General features: G+C 38.2%; 1 pseudogene; it reads left to right on the top strand.

The window, feature by feature from the left end:
* The first annotated feature begins 15,803 nt into the window (after nucleotides 1-15,803).
* On the top strand, nucleotides 15,804-16,021 carry LOC132226639 (X antigen family member 2-like; annotated as a pseudogene).
* Nucleotides 16,022-16,896: the final 875 nt, after the last annotated feature.

Genomic DNA, 16,896 nt, shown 5'->3' with positions numbered 1-16,896 from the left:
TAAAAAACGACCCTGAATAGCTGCAGCAATCCTGAGAAAGAAGAACAAAGTAGGTGGGATCTCAATACCAGATATCAAGCTGTATTACAAAGTCACTGTTCTTAAAACAGCCTGTTACTGGCACAAGAACAGACATATAGATCAATGGAATAGAATAGAATAGAGAATCCAGGAATCAACTCAAACCACTATGCCCAATTAATATTTGACAAAGGAGACATGAACATACAATGGAGTTGAAACAGTCTCTTCAATAAATGGTGCTGGGAAAATTGGACAGATACATGCAAAAAAATGAAATTAGACCACCAACTTACACCATACACAAAAATAAACTCAAAATGGATAAAGGACTTAAACAAAAGACTGGAAACCATAAAAATAATAGAGGAATCCACAGGCAGCAAAATCTCAGACATATGCAGAACCAATTTCTTCACTGATATTGCTCCTAAGGCAATGGAAACTAAAGAGAAAATAACCAAATGGGACTACATCAAAATAAAAAGTTTTTTCACAGCAAAGGAAACCATCAACAAAACAACAAGACAGCCCACTGCATGGAAAAACATATTTGCCAATGTTATCACTGATAAGGGTTTAATCTCCAACATTCACAGGGAACTCATACAACTTAACAAAAGGAAGATAAACAACCCAATCAAAAAATGGGCAACATACCTAAATAGATACTTTCGAAAGAAGACAGAAGGAAAGCCAAGAGATATGTGAAAACATGCTCAAAGTCACTAATTACCTGAGAGATGCAAATAAAAATGACAATGCGGTACCACCTCACACCTGTCAGAATGGCTATCATCAACAAATCAACAAAGGACACGTGTTGACAAGGATGCGGAGAAAAAGGAACCCTTTTGCACCACTGGTGGGAAAGCAGATTGGTGCAGCCACTGTGGGAAATAGTATGGATTTTCCTCAAAAAATAAGAAATGGAACTCCCATTTGACCCTGTGATCCTACTTCTAGGAATATATCCCAAGAAGCTAGAAACACCAATCAGGAAGGATATATGCACCCCTATGATCATAGCAGCACAATTCACCATAGTTAAGATTTGGAAACAGCCTAAGTGCCCATCAGCAGATGAGAGGATTAAAAAACTGTGGTACATCTACACAATGGAATACTATGCTGTGGTAAAAAAGAAGGAATTCTTACCATTTGCAACAGCATGCATGGAACTGGAGAGCATTATGCTAAGTGAAATAAGCCAGTCAGAGAAAGATAAATATCACATTATCTCACTCATTTGTGGAATATAATGAATAACATAAACTGATGAAAAAATAGATCCAGAGATATAGAAGTATCAAACAGACTGTCAAACCTCAGAGGGAAGTCAGGGGTGGCTGGAGGTGGGTGGTGCGGGAGGTGGGAAGAGATCAACCAAAGGACTTGTATTCATGCATATGAGCATGACCAATGGACACAGACAATAGGAGGCAGGGGCATGTTCTGGGGGGCAGGAGCAGACAGGGAGAGGTCAGTTGGGGAAAAAGGAGACATATGTAAAACTTTCAACAATAAAGAATTTTAAAAAATATTTTAAAAACCCACATTTTTTCCTTAACTGAAAAATTTTAAAAATAAATGACAAGTATACTATTTAATATGTTGCTAATGCAGATGAAAATTCTACACAAAATATTACAATTGTTTATCTGTCTGTGGGATAGCCCTAGTCAACAGTTTCCACATTTTAATAGTAGTGGAAACCATTTTTAAATCTTACTTGAAGTACCAACCTATAAAGTCAATAATAAAATTTGAGTGTTCTCATTGAAATGGGGCTGACAGGCCTAAATGTTTTCCCTTTGGTCTTTCCCTGACTCCTCTCCTTCACACATACACACCACACACACTGGCTTCACACATGAGAGAGACACATGCACCAGACACTGAGGAGTTTCTGACACACCTGTTGGAATGGAAGCCTCTGAGGGCCACAGTCCTAGAGCCACAATTCTTGATAGGCCTCATTCTTTCTATCCTGACAATACCACCTTTCATAGGTGGCCATATTGCTTATCCTGGATACGATTATCTTTGTGGCATGTCCACTGTTTATTCATTTCCAAAGACTATCCAGGAAATTTAAAAGGCATCACATTTAACTCATTTTTAAAAATTTCTTCTTGCCCTTTTATGAAAACATAAATTAAAAAGGTCAGTTATTGTAATAATGTTGCTTTGAAAAATACCCTAGAGATTTCACCTGGATTGTCTTAAGCTTATGGTTTTTTGTTTTGTTTTATGTCTGTTAGTTAATATGTTAAACAAATATTTACCAAACTCCTCCTACATGCAAGACAGTTAATTGTCTAAACCAAGCAGGTTAAGGCAGCAGGGTTAAATGGAAGACACGGCATTTTGAGTTATCCCAGTTCCACCAGTTCCTGTGCATTCCACAGGGCCTCCGTTTCTTCCTCTGTATATTGAGTCAATGCCTAATTTGCTGTGTGGTTGTGAGGCTTAATGGGTTCATGGATATGCAAATACCTATCCTAGTACTTGACCCCAAACCTAATGAATTTCTCTTGAGGTGGGAGGTGGATGGGGGCAGGGGAGAGTGTGGCTAACAAGTTTTCTGTGCTTTGAATCTTCTATGGAGAGTAAAAACCTGACATCTAATGTCCAAGATAGTTTCACCTCATCTTGATGCAGGGTAGAGTCTCAGACGATCCTAACTTGGATGTTCCTAACCACCCCCCTACCCCCACTCCCTCCCCAGAGAGCCAGACCCTCACCTGGAGGTTCCATACTGCAGGTCCAGGCTAAGGCAGAAAAGGTCTAGCTTTAAAGCTCCTCAAAATTATTCTTATCCACCTATCTGCCACAGGTAGTTTGAGGTCACAACCTGAGGATTTAGAGAGGAGAGGCTGGTAGGTAAGCAAGGTCTTTGTTTTAAGTTCTCATAAAAAGAAGTCTTGTGCTTGCAAGTATGCAAAGGTAAGAAAGTACTTCATGAAAGGGCGGGCTTCCATGTGTGCGAAGTCACACAAACTTAATCCAAACTAAGAATGTCCCCATGGAGGGAAAGCAGTAGTTCCATATAAGATATATACAATTGAGGCAAACCTACAAAGAAGCACTACACTTCTCATCTCATCACAATTGATTCATGGAGAAACACAGAAAATCAATTATAGCATTTCTATACAATTGACAAGCATTCATCTGACAAATATTAATTAAGCACCAGCTATGTTCCAGGAGCCATGTTGGTCCTTGAGTATATAAGTTGAATAATATTGATTCCATATATTCTCCTGCAGATTCTATAGGCTGCTATGGAGATGAACAAGTCATCAGGTTATTAAAATAGATTCTGAAATATGGACCTTGAAAAAGAAGATACCTACTAAGAAGGGCTCCTGGTGGCCTAACTGGGCTTAAATTTAAAACAAAAGCAGAACCTAGCAGCTATTTCTACACAGGGGCCTCTCACACAAACCACAATTCAGGAAGAAGCCTGAACTGAACTGCCAGCCTGCTGTGTTTCTGCCATTTGAGTCAGCCTTTGAGGAGTTCTTGGTATCCTGTTTCAACCAATAGGACTGAGGCTTCCCTGTCCAACTGAATCTATTAGCTAAAACCCATCAACATCTTCACTAACCACTCAGAGCAGCTCCATTCTGACCAATCAGGACAGTGCCTTTTGGAACAATAGAACTGCAGGGATTTGGAGTCTTAATTTGCATGAGGATGAACCAATCGGAAACCAGGGGTGGAGACTTCTGTCTGAGCTAGCTCCCCTCTGGTTCAGGAAGAGTACTTTCCCTTCCAACTGAAAACGGCATTTCCCCAGCTGGATATTAGACACTAAAAACATCTCCCCAGAGCAGAGCAGACTAGTGTGAAGTAGACCAGAGCACAGCAGAGCTGCCTAGCTGAAGAGCAGCCTGGCTCCATGGATGCCGTATAGCTGTGCTGTATCACAACTGAACTGCCTCACAGCCACGCTGTTTTCACAGCTGTTCTGTATCACCATTGAGCTCTTTTGCACTGAATGAAGTTTCCTTCTTTCTCATACCCAATATGAGGGATTCCTGTTGGCATTGAATTGGTACCGCTGACCGACGGTTGACAGAAGAATGCTAAGACATGGAAAAGAGAGCAAGGCATGGAAGCACCTGGAAATTCATCTGTAATAGTTTTCTATTGCTACTGCAACAAATCACTGCATAGTTGGTGGTTTAAAATAACACAAATGCAAGGATCACTAACAGCATTTGGGAGTCATGAACCTTTAATTTCTTTCCATTTAGAAGTTTTCCACCACTGTTTTTGTCTTTCATGACAATGATTTTTTTGAAGGGATCAGCTCAATTGCCTTATAGAATGCCTCACATTTTTACTTATCTAAATGCTTCCTTATGATTAGATGCATGTTAAATATTGTTTTATAAGAATTCTATAAATATAATATGTACTTGTTATTACAGTATATCAGAAACAGGTAACTTCAATTTGTCCTATTATGGTTATGGTAGTTTGAAGACTGAATTAAGATGGTGTTTTCTGCCCTGACCAGTTTGGCTCAGTGGATAGAGCGTCGGCCTACGGACTGAAGGGTCCCGGGTTCGATTCCAGTCAGGGGCATGTACCTTGGTTGCGGGCACATCCCCACTGGGGGGTTGTGCACGAGGCAGCTGATCGATGTTTCAAACTCTCTATCCTTCTCCCTTCCTCTCTGTAAAAAAAATCAATAAAATATATTTTTTTAAAAAGATGGTGTTTTCTAGTTCTCTTCATTGCAAAGTATTTTTATCCATTATTATTAATAAGCAAGTTGTGGCTTTCCACTGGGAGACCAGGTTAATATCCTGCCCTCCTACAACATTTCACATAATGGTGGTAACATCTGTTAATGATTCTTGCCTAAATCAATAATTATATTAGTGGTTGCAAAGGTCATTGGTGATTTTATAATTGTATTGTTACATGAAAATACATTAGCTAGTGCTTTTCTGCATTTTTAAATTTTTGAGTAATACTATGAACTCAGTGACTTTTCTATATTAAATATAAATAAGCCATTATCATTACTATTCTTTGTAATGTTTAAATTGTTTCAGTTTGACCAGTTGGAGCCTTATCAAGGCAACTCTTGTTTTCTGTGATGTGACCTAATGGGGTATTTTAAATGTTAATGTAAAACTTTATTTCTTAAAGCATAAAAATGTATAATTTCATTTAAAAAATAAAATAACACAAATGTATTATCTTACAGTTCTGGAGTTTTGAAGTCTGAAATGGGCCTTCCAGAGCTAAATCATGGTGTCCACAAAGCCATGTTCCCTCACAGGCTTTAGTCCAGCTTCTGGGGAACTCCTGCTCATGGCTTCATCCCTCAACCTTGGCTTCCCTTGTCACAGCTTCTTCTCTGGTTCTTACTGTCCTGATACTGACTTATTATAAGGACCTTTGTGAGTAAGATGGGCTCATCTGATTAATCCAAGCTTTTCTTCTTACTTCATCTCCTAACTTAGTCACATCTGCAAAGTCCCTTTTGTTGTGTAAGGTAACATATTCATGGGTTTGGGCATTAAAACATGGATACCTTTGGGGAGCCATTATTCTGCCTAACACAGCATCTTACCCAGAGAGGAGAATTAGAGAGGCTTCCTAGAAGAGATATCTGAACTGAAACTTCACTGATAAAATATTATATTTCCGGGGAGAGGAGGTAGACTATGATAAGTGCAGGAGGCAGAACAGTCATAGAGAGGGATTTTCCAAATAGAGAAAACATGTGAGAAGACCCAGAGGAAAAAGAAAACATGTTTGTGGAACTTAAAAAATGTGTTTCAGGGCTGTGTGGTGGGTGGGGGAGGAAAGGCTCTAAACAGTACTCAGAGGGCAGATCATGGAAAACAATGTCTAAAGCTGTATTATGAACTTCGGGATTTATCCTTAGGGTAACTGGGAGCAACTAAAGAACTTTAAGTAGGAAGATTATTTCACTTGATATGAAGTGAAGCTTGAAAATGGGGCATGATTGAAAGTTATAAAAATCCGTAGAGATGATAGAGCTTCAAAAACTGAGGGTTTGGATGTTAATGATGCTGGTTCATATACTACAAGGCCCTTTCAGCTATTGTCTGTGTGACCCCTGCAAATTGCTTACCCTATTTATACCTCATTTTTCTTATCTGTGAAAATGAGAATAACACTTGAGCTCACTGGAGTTTACTCAATAGTATTGTTCTGAGGATTAAATAAGGAAATATATTTAAAGCAGTTAGTACAGAACCTGGTTCATGATAAAAGTTAACAGTTGTTACTTAAAGGACATTTCTATAGGAATAGAAACAACTGAGGATAAACAAAAGATATTTGGGAGAAAGACTGAATAAGACCAGTGAGGTGGACCAGAAAGCCAAAGCTAAGGGGGCTCTGGTGTCTAGGTGGGCAGCTGACTCAATGGTGCAGATGATGGTGGCCCAGGGCACAGACAAAGCACTAGGGTATAGATGTGGGTGTGGTGGGGGATGAAGGGGTATTTAGTTCTATTTTTAAAAATATATTTGTATTAATTTCAGAGAGGAAGGGAGCAGGAGAGAGATAGAAACATCAGTGATGAGAGAGAATCATTGATCAGCTGCCTCCTGCATGCCCCACACTGGGGCCCAAGCCCACAACCCGGGCATGTGCCCTTGATCAGAATAGAACCCAGGACCTTTCAGTTCGCAGACCGATGCTCTATCCACTGAGCAAAACCAGCTAGAGCTAGTTCTATTTTTGACACGTTGAGCTGAAAGGTGATTATGAGACTATCAAGAGACAAGATCCAATAGATGTTGGTTGTATATATTTAGAAAAAATTGAATTAGATATCTTAGGGGGATGGGGGTGAATGAGAGGCCAGCAAGCCAGGACAAGTAGAATAGGGAAACTGAGACAGATAAATAGACAAGCAGTTACAGCCATCTAGTAAATAACAAAAGTTTACCTCCCCTAACCAAGAACGCTTAAGAGTATGTAAATGGTTTACACTTCTCCACAACCACAGGGTAAATAGCTTAAATCACCCTACTCAGGGAGATAGATAGCAGAAATCCAATTAATGCTGTTTGCCAACCACTCACAAGTACATGGAGGAGGTCAATGTCTCCACCAGAGGAGGAGGCTGAGAACAAGGTGATTTTCCTGCTGAACACCTTCATACCTACCCAGACCTGCTACCTCCTTCCTCTGGGCACCCCTTCATAAAGCAGCTGTGGATTGTGGTCACTAGAGGGCAGACATGGCCTGAAAGTCACCCACACAATGAGAAACTTCCTCTGGCCCATTTCCTCTTGGTCTCCAGACTACAACTATTTATATTTCCACAGCCCTTCACAGTTTACAAATCCCTTCCAAGTCACAATTCATTTCATCCTTGCCACAGCCTCCTAAAGTAGCACTTTTATCATCTTCATTTTACAGAAACACTTATGAAATAATGAGACAGGTGTGTATAATTTTACAATCAAGATTTTTCTAGAACCAAGGAAAGCAATGATTCCTTAAGACAAATTGGTATCAGCAGCCCAAAGCATGGCGTGTCGGCACTTAGAGGGACAGCCATGTCTTGTTCACTCCGGGGCCCTCACAAACAAGGGCTCAAGAAATATAAATTAACTAATCAATTAAAGAAAGGAACCTCGGGAACCTATGGCTTCCTGAAATTCAGGAAAGGAATAAATGAACTGGCCTTTTTAAACCATAACATTTCCACTGGGTGAGCTTGTGCTGAATGGAGCTCCTTGATCATTAACATTTACCTGGAACATGTATTCTTGTTCACCACCACAGCTCTTTCCTTCTGCTCCAACATCTCAAAATTCACACCTCTTCTTCCAAACCTTGACTCACTTTTTCTCCTAAGCTCTAAGACTCTTCTTCTTGTATTGTCTGGTTATAGACTATTAATTTCCTCACCTTAAGACTATAACATACAAACTCAGCCTGCTTCCAGCCTGCAAATTGAAAGAAGGTAAAGGGATTAGCCAAACAACACAAATGCATAGACCATAGACACAGACAACAGTGGTGATGGCCAGCAGGAAGGGGAAGCGAGGGCAGGGGGAGGTGGGCAGAGGGGAGGATGGGGACATCTGTAATAATGTCAACAATAAAAATAAAGTTTTAAAAAAGATTTGCCCACCTCCTCAATTACATAACCCAATTTCTTAAAAATAAATAAATTACATATTTATTTTTTTATTTACTTTTCTATTGGTTCTGTTCTGGAGAACCCTGACCGAAACACATATCCCAAAGGTTGCTGTGTTCACTTCAGCAGCACATATATGAAAGGTTGCTACATGTTCCCTTCACTTTTCAAGGACCAAGGTCTGATATTATTTTCTTTCCTTTGAAATCACAGGCAACAAAAGCTGTCATTCCATGGCTAAAGTTTTATGAGCACTTAGGAATACTAAACCCTCAGATGTTTTTAAATAATAAACCCATGCAGTTTCAGAGAATATTTTTTTAATAAAGGAATAAGACCTGGGAAAATGTTCGCAAGATTATACAAAATGTTTTACAACAATAGAAATCTATAATCCTTGGTGTGTCATGCCCAGTGCGCTGGTATTTTTGGTTCTGGTGGTTTTTAAACTTCATTCCAGGTAGATATAATTGTAATTTTTATTTTTCTTTAAAGTAAAAAATAAAACTGGAAAAAAAGGCATTTTTAATTTCCTTGAGATGGAATTACATATGGAATATTTAATCATTCTTTTTACAATGATCATATATTGTTTTTATAATAGAAAAAAAGGTTCTGAAAATATAAATACTTGTTTTTAAAGCAGATTTGGAAATTCAGAATAATGTGGATAAATTAAAGATTAAAGGACATTAAGGAGCTGAGAATGCAGGAACCTAACACCATTAACAAATACAGGTACAGGACAGACAGAGGGACAGGAGTACAGATAAAAGAATTAACCATCACACAATGAGAGGAAGCAAAAGATTCAACTAATTGGGAGAACCAAACCCAGAGGTCTGAACACTGGGTAGTGAAAAGTGACACTCTATACCAGTGGTTCTCAACCTTCCTAATGACGCGACCTTTTAATACAGTGCCTCATGTTGTGGTGACCCCCAATTTCATTGTTACAAATTGAACATAATTAAAGCATAGTGACTAATCACAAAAACAATATGTAATTATATATGTGTTTTCCAATGGTCTTAGGTGACCCCTGAGAAAGGGTCGTTCGACCCCCAAAGGGGTCGCGACCCACAGGTTGAGAACCGCTGCTCTACACGAAGTAAGGCTGGTAATTGGGGCCCAGAGCCTGAGAGCCAGCACTCTCAGCCATCAGCCTCAGCTGGGAAAACCCTAAGTGAAATGGAACAATGAAGTTAGGAGTGGCTGACCAGAAGTAAGGACTCAGGGACCAAATGCTATCCAGAGAAACCAAACAACAAAGAAACTAAGAGACTCAGCTTTCACACAAATATTTTTAAAGGAATATAGTTGTCCATAATAAGTTAAATGGAAATGTGTTGAACTGGAAAACGCAACAACAAAAGATAAGAAAGATATTTAGAAATATATTTAAACTTTGAGAAACTTTATCAATCAAATGTCACCCAAGAAAAGAAGCAACCCAGAATAATAATTCTTTCACTAAATCATTTAAAGGTTTTATAAGTTTTTCAGTTATTTTTTATCACTTTTATTGAAAAGGACATTTTTCTGCTCTAAGGGCAAATTCTCTGATAAAGGTTGAGTAGCTTTGAGGTGAATGTGAACTAAGTTTTCAAAGCAGCAAGAAAAGTCATGCAGTGTTAAGATACCAAGCTTCCTCCCAGAAATCTTCTGAAAATAACTGACAAAGATGCTTAGGGCTCCTCTGGATTCTTGTGAGGCACAGTATGCAAAGAAGCTGGTAGTTTAGAACACTTTCCTGTGACTATAGACTGTTGAATTCTAAAATGCTACATAGCAACATAAGAGCAAAATAAATTCATTTTTTATTCATTGTGGGCAAAATGCATAGATACAGTTTCCAACTTGGGGTTAAAGGAGGTGGACCTGGATGTACCAGTCAAATTATCTTGTTGATTGACCTTAATGATCACTACCAATGCCATGGCCATCAGTTATTAGGGACGGAATGATTATATCAGCCACTTCATATAGTTGGCAAAGATAGTTAAATACCAGAAGAGAAAATGTAGAAGAGCAGGAACAATTACAAGAAAGATCCTCATGAAACCAGGACTTCTTAACTAGCCTCTGACCTACATAATAGTGCACACGAAGCAATACTACACCATTCTAATACAAGGAAAAGAAATTTATCCTTTCTGGAGTTTGGACATTTTGTTGATTTTTAGAATTTTATTGTTGCCTTTTAACAGACTTTAAAATTTCTTCTCTATACTAAAAATCATTTGTTTAATAATTGTAGTAGTCAACACACACCATGCTTTTTATATAGCCAGCATCAGAATTTACAAATATAAATCTCAGCCATCCCCATTTTGCAGAAGAGAAAACTGAGTCACAGAGAGGTTAATTTGCCAAAGGTAACAATTATTCAGTGACAGAACTAGGATTCATACCCAGTTAATCCAGCTGAAAAGTCAAGGCATTTAGACTACTGTCCCACAACTGCAGCTTATTATTATTATTATTTTTAACACCATTATGGACATGGCACTCTGGATGATGTAAAGTGTAAAAGACAAGATTTAAATACATATATATATATATATATATATATATATATATATATATATATATATATCACTTGGTATTTTTCTACTTTCCAAAAGCCCATGTGCATATACACTTCACATTTTGCCACACAGCCTTTGGTGCCATCTGTATTGAAAATCTCCAAAATCAGTGGAAATAGCTGACTGACGAGTGGATCACATGACACCTAATACTCATCTCCTCCCAGGGTAAATATCTTGGTCAGCTGGAGCAAACAGAGGGCTCAGTGACAGTGCTCTGGACAGGAAGCCTCTGCCAGCCTGCTGCCTCCATGCTTAGCCCACACCCCCATCACGAGGAAACAGACAACAGGAGAGTGGCCTGGCAAGACTCATCTGGGCTGCCCTTGGATTAGCCTGTTTGGTGACTACAGTCTAATGATAACAACAGCAATAGTAATGTACATATGTTAATTAGCACTGCCCTATGGAGCATTGATTTGTTATAATACTCTCATCACAGAAATATTCCTTATTAAAAATATTTAGAGACTCTATATACTCACTATAGTGAGGAAGAGTACAATTATTAGGGTGAAGCACATGAAATTACCAATATTCAACTTTTTTGACCTATAAATAAATGTTTTCTTATATAGAGTGCGTATGATCAATAAAGTGCTATCATAAGCTCTCATCCCATGGGTCCACTTCTCATTGGGTGTTTTGCTCAATCAAACTTTCCGTGTTCTCCCATTCTCACATATTCCTGGGGTTCAATATTGACTTACAAAATAACAAAGGGTGTGCAGGTGACCGTTCCTCAGGCGCTGCAAAGCACTCAGGGAAAGATGGCGGGTGATGCTGAAGTGCAGGCCTGGTGGCTAGTGGCCTTTCCAAGGGAAGCTCAAAGAAGCACAGAGTGAAAGTCAGCTGTCAAGCAGCGAGTGGTGCAAGACTAAAGACCTCGTGCGTAGTACCTATCATAAGCATCATCATTGCACTGGAAAAACAAGACAAAGATATGTCACAACTTTAGGACCTATGATAAGAACAAGTGAGATACCACTTTAAAGAGTCATTTCTAAAGGGAGTCACATTGATGGGCCAACTAAGGTCATGGAGTAGCTGCCATAGGGAGGAGACAAAGAAACCCAAGAGAAAAAATTAGGGAAAGTTCTCCCTCCTCCCCAAGCCTAGCTGGGTGCTCCATCTGCACTGTGACATCGCTTGGCCAAAGCCATCTGGATCATCCAGATCTGTCTGTTCTTCCCATAAAGATTTTGAGAACAAAATGTACAAAGATTTAGCGAGAAAATTAATCTTGAAACAAAGCAGAGGAGTCCTGCCTGCCAGAGACACGAAATGGGAAATGTTTCTTCCTCCTGCACAGAGTGTTACTGGCAGAGTTCTAAGCCCGTCCAGAGGTTTGGGCCAGAATTGCACTTTGAAAATTGAAAAATGAATGAATTTGGACCACTCAGTTTGGGTTTTATATTGTGTTTTATATGCTTGATTAAGATTTATCTGGGCATGATTTCCTTTCACCTTACCCAGTTAGAGATTTAAACTTTTTGAATTTGTAAATTTATGTCTTTCACCAAATTTGGGGTGTTTTCAGACATTACTTCTTCAAATATTTATTCTGCACCAATCACATTTTCTTCTCCAAGGACACATCTGGAATGAATGCTACACCTTTTAATATGACTCCACAGGTCTCTGAGACCTGATAACTTTCCTTTTTCTAATATATTTTTTCTCTGTTGCTTAGATTGGATAATTTATATTGCTTATTCAAGTTTATAGATTCTTTCCTCTATCATCATTACTTACTTTATTTTTTATTCTAAAGTATCTGTTTGTTTGGGTGGACTTTTTTTTTTACAACTTGCTTTTTTTTGCTGAGAAATACTACCTTTCCATTTGTTTCAAGAGTGCCCAACCTTACTTCATGCAACAACTTATTATAGCTATCAAGATTCAGATCACCACAGGGTAGACAACTTTTTAGTAATTTAATTTTCCTTATGAGTTGTTGAGATTTTTTCCTATTCTTTGTATATCAACTAAATTTGCATTTAAAATATAATCTTGAGATATCTGGGTACTGTTAAAATCCTCTGGGAAACAGGACTTCCTATTGAAGCCATGTTGGAGCAGTAGAGACCAATTTAACCATCCCTTTGAAACACTGACACTTCTAAAAGAAAACTTAGGAGGAAACATTTGTAACACTGGGTTAGACAAAGATTTATTTAATATGACACCAAAAGTATAATTCATAAATGAACAAATTGATAAGTGGACTTTATCAAAATTAAAAATGTCTGCTCTTTAAAAGACTAAAGAATAAAAAGACAAACAAATTGAATTAAAACATTTCCAAAACTTATACCTAATAAATAACTTTTATTTATAACAAAATTTTAAGACTTTTATCTTGAAACTCAATAGTTAAGGAATAGCCCTAACCGGTTTGGCTCAATGGATAGAGCGTCGGCCTGTGGACTCAAGGGTCCCAGGTTCGATTCCGGTCAAGGGCATGTACCTTGGTTGTAAGCACATACCCAGTAGGGAGTGTGCAGGAGGCAGCTGATCAATGTTTCTCTCTCATCGATGTTTCTAACTCTCTATCCCTCTCCCTTCCTCTCTGTAAGAAATCAATAAAATATATTTTAAAAAATAGTTAAGAAATAAACTCAATAATTTAAATGCACAGTTTTTCTCCCACTCTGTAGCTTGCCTTTTTAGTTTCTTATGTTTTTTTTCCAAAAGATTAATAGAGTTTGTATTTAAATCTATGATTAATTTTAACTTAATTTTTGCATATGGTAAGAGGTATCAATGAAGTTCTCTTTTTTGATATATAGATATCCAACTTTTGTCTTTGCACCTTTGTCAAAAATCAGTTGTCCTTATATGTTGATCTATATATTTTTAAAATCTTTCTTCTATTCTATTGATCTATTTATCTACATGCTGTTTCCACATAGTCCTGTTTACTTATGTTTTATGATAGTCTTGAAATCAGGTAGATTTCAATTGTTCAACTTTTTAAAAGCATTTTAGTTAATTTAGATATTTTGCATTTTAATGTAAATTTTAGAATTAACTTGTCAATTTCAACACAAAAAAGCCAACTGAGATTTTCATTGAGATTGAATTGAATATATAAGTAATTTGGAAAGAACTGACATGCTAACAACATTGAGTTTTCAGAGTCATAAACATAGCATGTCACTTTATTTAGGTCTTTAATTTTTCTCATTAATGTTTTATGGTTTTCAGTGTATAGGTCTTGCATACTCTTGGCAGATTTATGTCTAATATGCATATTTTGAATGTTATTTTATGGTATTGTCTACAAACTTTAATTTCTGATTATTCATGTATAGGAATACAATTAATTTTTATATTAAGCTTCTATTCTGCAACCTTGCTAAATTCATTTACTAGTTCTAGTTCTAGTAGTTTTTATTTATATTTTTTGGTAAAATTGCATCAGATTTTCGGCATTGACAACCATGTAACCTGCATATGAAGTAAGTGATAGCACTAAAAAAATTATTTGAAGAGCTCTCTAGTAGTGGAAGTTACTCAGTTTTCTTCTACCAAGAAGCCTGCTTCCTAGGAATCTAAGAAAAATTCTCTGTGTGTAAAGAAAATAAAATTTCAAAAGAAAACTTGGTGGAAGATTGAAGAAACAAAGATTGGGTTGGCCTCTGCTATGTGCAGGAAAGGCTGAAGGTCAGAGCTGCAGCATAAAATTCCACTGGTGCTTGGATTTCTTCTCCCATCATGTGACAGACCTCTTCCAGAGAAATATATGAGGCATATTTATATTTAACCAACCTGAAACATCCATGTAAATCTGTGGCAAAAAAAACTATGAAGTGTGTAAGAATATTTTTTGCCATTTTAAATTTAGAACATTAAAAGTAGCCTTTAAACAAAATAGCCCAGTGGCTTTAGATATGTAGTGATTAGTTTTTCCAATAAGCTGCATACATGAAAATGGACCCTTTAGCCTCCCCCCCTCCCCAAATAGAGTAGATGGAACTGTGTCATTTTACAAGGTGCCTTTATTCCCCCAAAGACTTTGACTATCAACTTTAAAAAGGATGACATTTAATAAAAGCTTCACATTTTTCATTCCTCTTTGAGCTTCTCTTGATCATGTTCTTTCTGGATAGATTCCCTTTATAACACCTGCAAAGTTATCCATTAAAATGACAACTGAAGGACTGAGTGCACTTGGTGCAACTCTGACAGGCGAGATGACAGAAAGGTTTCCTGCGGTTAGCTGCAAAATATGCCTCTGCACCTGGGACCAGAGGGAGAGCTTTTAAGTTGAAGCACAGAGTAATCTTTGATACTCCAGGGATTAGAAATGGAATTGTGATGCTCTAGTGCCAGATGAATCAAAGTGATTTTAAATTGGTATTTGAAACCTAAGAATGTAAAGTTTATAAGAAAATTTGCTACAAGAATGCTCCAATTATTACCTCTTATCAATGGGTTAGAATATCATCTTTATGACATTCTATGAATATCATAGAGTATATGATATAATCCATAATTGTCTCTTTAAGTACAATCAAACCTGGATTATTTATACTACAGTAGAGTTAAGATGTTGAGAGAGAAGCTGATTCACTGGTCTTGGCATCATGCCTTGCTGCTGAATGTCTTTTCAGGTCTTTGAAGATAGGTAATATGTCATCACCCCTGCCACCTCCTTTCTGCCCACCCTAAATCCATACTATTGTACATTTATATGCTCTAACAACCCGTTCCATGCCTGCCCTGCAAAGCTCCACACCAGTCAAATTCAAGGACCAGATTCTGCCTTTCTAAAAAGTACGTATTTAGAGAGCTGGGCCAGAGGTAGCTATGTTCCTTCTGTCTTGATTCTTTCTAGCTGGTTGAGATTCAACTGTGTGAAATATGAGAGGGCATGTAATCTCACAATCCATATGGAAAAAATACTAGAAGATGAAGAATCTTCCTAGCCAGTGGTTGTCCAGCAGCCTACTGAGGACCAGTATCAATGTGGGGATAAGGACACATATGTAATAACTTAATCAATTAAAAATTTTTTTTTAAAAAAAGAGTCACCAACTGAGAGTCAGGATATTACACCTGATCAAGAGAAAGATGATGTAGGAGCATCTGAGATTCAATGTCATGACAGGATGCTGATCTTTAAGAACTGGCGCACCCAAAGACTGGGGGCAAGGGCAAAGCTGATATCAAGGGTGAGATTTTACCAAAACTAGAACCTGTTTACTTACCAGAAGCAGGAGAAGGGCAACCACAAGTCTAAAGGAAGATGGGCTGGAAACACACAGAGTGCTCTTTTGTTTTGTTCTGTTTTTCAAATATGATTTACATTTGGTATTGCATTGTGATGACTTCAGGTGCCCAGCATGGTGGTTGGGCAGTCGTAGACTTTGCAGCATGGTCCCCTGATGTTTCAAGTGCTGACATGGCACCACCATATGTGGTTGTTACAATATTATTGACTATAAAAAAGAAAGAAAATAATATTTAGGTTACATGGGTGTTTGTTTAATATTATTCTTTAAACTGTATAGATAGTTTTATGTATTCTTCTGCATTATATCTCCCCCCAAAAGGTAAAAATAAATATTTCTATGGTAAAGAAAAATCATTTCATTTTAGTATTTTTTGAAGTCACATACTCTATCAACAAATGAAAAGGCAGCTTACTGAATGGCGGAAAATATTTGCAAATCATCCTACATAATAAAAGCCTAGGTGGCATCATAACCTCGCACAACGCCCTCACACAATGTCATCACAAGAAGGCCACCACAAGATGGCTACCACAAGATGGCTGGCAAGGGAGGGCAGTTGTGGGCAAACAGGCCAGCAGGGGAGGGCAGTTGTAGGTTATCAGGCTGGCAGGGGAGAGCAATTGGGAGCAAGATCAGGCCCCCAACAGGGGAGGTCAGTTGAGGGTGAGATTAGGCCAGCAGGGAGGGCAGTTGGGGGCAACCAGGCTGGCAGGGGAGGGCAGTTAGGCGTCAATCAGGCTGGCAGTGGAATGGTTAGGGGGCAATCAGGCAGGCAGGCAGAAACAGTTAGGGGCAATCAGGCAGGCAGGCAGGCAGGCAAGAGGTTAGGAGCCAGCAGTCCCAGATTGTGAGAGGGATGTCTGACTGAACCAGCAGTTGG

This window comes from Myotis daubentonii, chromosome 2, assembly GCF_963259705.1.
Source record: "Myotis daubentonii chromosome 2, mMyoDau2.1, whole genome shotgun sequence".
In the NCBI taxonomy this organism is placed as follows: domain Eukaryota; kingdom Metazoa; phylum Chordata; class Mammalia; order Chiroptera; family Vespertilionidae; genus Myotis; species Myotis daubentonii.
Note: the sequence above shows the minus strand (reverse complement) of the source record. Positions and strands in the feature narration are given on the sequence as shown.